This window comes from Pteropus vampyrus, unplaced genomic scaffold, assembly GCF_000151845.1.
Source record: "Pteropus vampyrus isolate Shadow unplaced genomic scaffold, Pvam_2.0 Scaffold8, whole genome shotgun sequence".
NCBI lineage: Eukaryota > Metazoa > Chordata > Mammalia > Chiroptera > Pteropodidae > Pteropus > Pteropus vampyrus.
Window position 1 is genome coordinate 10306850 of NW_011888789.1, and position 4423 is coordinate 10311272.

Here is a 4423-nt window from a genome sequence, read left to right on the forward strand (position 1 = left end):
AGATTTAAAAAATCATCAGCAGTTTTAATAGCATTCACATCTATAGAAAAAGTATTTAATTTTTACACCAATGGATTAAAATGCAAAATATGGTTTCTAAAGATGTACAGAGGAGTCAGTAATTTCTTAGATAGAAGAAACACGAATTTAGCAATATTGATAAGTTTGAACCAGGTAACAGGGATTGGTTATGTAACATGTCATATCTCTAACAGTTAGTTGTACTTTCTGGGAAGCTTAGAGAGGTAAGAAAAGGGAAATGAATTATTTTCCTAAGAACTAGACTGTTAAAAAAATTCTACCACTAGAAGTAGTTTAGTCTTATAGCATTGCTAGTTTCCCTGAGGTCTGGAATTCTATTATGATGTTATGATGCCATGTTCTATTATGACTGTAACTTTTAAAATAACAAATTAGTTCTTACAGCAATACCTTACAGTTAATATTATCTTCAGTACCTCACAGATAAGGCAAAACTAAGCCTTAGGAAGGCTCATGAAGCCAATATGTGGCAGAGCTTAGATATGAAGCCAAGATATCATCCCATTCTTGTTGTGCAGTGAGTGATTCTGAGACCCATGGAGCCAATTGAGATTAATTATCAGCCTTTATTAGCCGGCCGTTGACTGACTCTCTACCACACAGGGTTAGAGGAGATCAGCCCCGAGCTTCCCGAGCAGGCTGCTTATAAGGTTTTTTTTTACTACATCTTTGAATGAACAGATGACAAGAAGTAGAAGTTAGTCGTTAACTCTTTGTACACAGATAAATATATTCAGGGGAACTCCCAGCAAACGGGGCCTAATAGACAGTTTTATCACCTTTGCCTTGGAATGTTGCACTTCCCCCTGGGGCTGGCGCAGGGGGATATCACCTCCCTGCAATTAAGTTACTGCTCTCCCTAGGAGATGGTGCCTGGAGACAACTTCTTCCCTGAAACTGGAGAATTTCCACTTTTACATTCTGCTGCAGTGAGTGAGCTTACTGATCATCCAACACACTGTGGTGAGACTCATCTGCATATCTTCATTGCTCTTGTGATTGTGTCTGGAGTGAAAAAAAAAAAAAAAAAAAAGAAGATGTGCTCTATAGCAAATATGAGGAGAAGGAAAAGATTCAGAGGACAAACATTCCTTGGCAACTTGCAAAACTGCTAATGATGCAGAATATCAGTCCATGATTATCCAAGACAGAAAAAGAGATGATTAAAAATTGAATGGGAAAGATTAGTCCAGTCTTTTGAGGCAATAAATTGCTGTTGGATGATTTGTGGGCACAAGGTGGAGCATCAACCCTCCTAATATAGTTCTACTGAAAAAGAATATTGTTCTTTTAGTTCTTTGGTTGGATAAGGTTCTGGGGCCAGAGAACAATGAAAAATATCCTTGGAGTAAGTTACATGTTTTCAGAAGAAAGCAAGGAACTAGGATAGGCTTGAGGCCCCAAAGTATTTCCACTGGGGGTATTAGAGAGACCAGGAAGATCTAAGGAGGGAAGTAGAAGTAAAGGGATTTCAGATACGAACTAACTTTGAGTTGTGTTCTTTGTTAAAATAGACTACTAGATTATTTTAGAGAACAAAACAAACATATTTGAAAGTTATTGCCTTTCTCAGTTGATTTAGTGTGTTATGAGCATATTTTTCCAGATCTCTGGTCTGACAGGAGTGAACAAATAGATGAACAAATATTACCTTGTCATTATGATAAAATTCTGAGCGTGAGAAATTTTTACTGAAACCTACAAAAGAGTGAGGTCTATCCCCCTTTTTTAGGCCGGATTGTAAAAAGTAGATGAAAGATTAAAAAATGAGTGGTAGATGACAGACTCTTTCTCTTTAGCCTTAAAAAAATAGGGAGAGAAAAGGAAGAAAGGAGATAGCGCTGTTATCATGTTACAGATCGTGTCTGACATTGAGAACACAGTCCTGCAACACAGCCATCAAGTGCTAGGATCAGAGGCAAGATTCATATATTCTGCAAAATGGCTTAGTTCAGTCATTCAGTGAGTCAATACATTCCCTTAAGACACAGAACAGTTGGCAGATGAAGTAAGCTCTTTGCTGCTATCTTTGCCTGTAGCGCTCACGGTAATCTTGTCAACAATGTGAGTATAACAAATTGCATCTGCTTATTTTTGCTCTTTTGTAAAGGTGAGAGAAGATATTTAACTCGCTGTCCATCCTCAATTCCTTCTCAGCCTGAAGACTTTTTCTGTGTAGTCCTCAGATCAAGGCACTTACAGACAGTCTTAGGCATTGCAAAATGTGCTGGACTAAGAAACTGGGTCTCTCAGAAGAGAGTAGTGGTGAAAAACAAACATATGAGCAAACAAAATATGAATTTAGATTCTTTCAGATGGGCAAAGCAATTTGTTTTCAAATTTCTGCCTTTATATTACCTTTCCCTTTAATTGTGTGTATGTGTGTGTGTGTGTGTGTGTGTGTGTGTGTGTGTGTGTGTGCAAGAGAGAGAGAGAGAGAGAGAGAATATGAAAGGTCTTGAAAGGACATTTCAGAATGCCTGTGGTTTGGAGCTATGTGATTTGGAAATATTCCCCAGGTACCAATTGATTTTCCTTCTCAACAGCTTAGAAATAATGATAAGTAGTTTTCAATCCAGCACATCAGAATCATGAGGATGGTTGGCTAACACACAGATTGCTGGCCTCCATTCCCAGAGTTTCTGATTCAGTAGGTCTGAGGTGGAACCCAGGAATCGATGTTTCTATCAAATTCACAGGGGATGCTGATGTTGCAGGGTGGAAAGCCACAGATCTAGTCCATTTAGATCATTACATTATATATATTTATTTTCTCTCTACTTTTTATAGATGAGGAAACAAAAGTTCAACACAATAAATGGCTCCAGGAGTTCTGATAACAATTCCAGGCCACCTGAGGTGGTGGTGTTTAGAAAGAAGATCTTTTACAGGACTGGCCCTAGCAAGTTTGTTAGTCATTCACAGCTAACCAGAAGTTGGGTCAAGTGTATTTCTGTCCTGAGACACTGTCGCCCCAGGATTGGGTTAATAGGTCTTTTATATCGATTTTTTTTTTTATTATCATAAATAGCTCTCTTTGCCATGCTAAGAAACTTATTATATTAACCAGGCTTTTTCCCTTCATTTTAATCATTTAAAATAAAGGTTTATTTTTTTTTTCCATTTTAAAAATAGTGTTTGGGTATGTTGAAAATACAGTAGCAATATAAAGGGAAAAAATAATAACCTTTAATTTTATCACCCAGAAATAATCATGCTCAATATTTTAAAGCTTTTGAAATTGTTTTCATTTAATAGAGTTTAAGGCTTTTTTTTTTCCTATTTAATGGCTTTTTATGTAGAAGAATCACTATAATCAGTTTCAGAACATTTTCGTCACCTAAAAAGAAGCCACACTGGGGATGGGACCCGATACCTATAGTTTAATAAGCCCCACCTCCAGGAAATTCCGATACACAGTAAAGTTACACACTGAGCTAGAATAATAGAAGAGACTTAATGTGGAAGTGGCTCTTAGTGGCCAACTGTGTTCTAACTAGAGTAATGGTTCTTAACACAGTCTGTACGTCAAAACTACCTAGGGAAAAAAAATATCAAATACCGAAATCTGGCTTCAGCTCCAGAAATTCTGATTTGGGATAAGCCCCCAAAATCAGCATCTTTAAGAACACCCCAAGTGATTCCTATTGCGACCCACATTGTTAAACAGTCTTTTTATGCAAATAAAAAAGGGGACTCTCTGAGAAATAAAATTGTTTACCAAGGTCACAGAGCTAATTTAAACTCTAACCCAGAGGTCTTAATACTTAAGCCAGTCCTAAATCATGTTTATTTTGTTGTATTTTATTAAGTTTTACAATCACCCCTCACATCCATTTTGGAAAAAAAATTACAAAATGAAAATAATTCAAGTATTTAGTTGTCTAATATGTTTGCCCAAAGAATATCCAAATTTTTCCAAATTAGAATGTGATCAATGTTTTGCTTTTTACTTTATCAATTGTTGTCCAAATGCCTCCTTACATACACACACACCACCCAGAGTTCCAGTTTCCTATATAAACATGGGTACAGTAGTCCTCCCTTATCTGTTGGGGATATGTTCCAAGACCCCTAGTGAATGCCTGAAACCGTGGATAGTATCAACCTTATATATACAATGTTTTCGTACACATACAGACCTAAGATAAAGTTTAATTTATAAATTAGGCACAGTAAGAGAATATCAACAAGAACTAATAGGACAACTGTAATAATATACTGTAATAAAAGTTATGTAAGTGTGGTCTCGGTCTCTCTGTCTCTCAAAATATTTTAGCTTGTTTTACAGATAGAAGAAGATTCATTCTTACTGTATATCTTAGCAACTTCATCAAAAGATTTTTTTTTCTTTCCTTATTAAGTCGAGAACCTTCGCTTT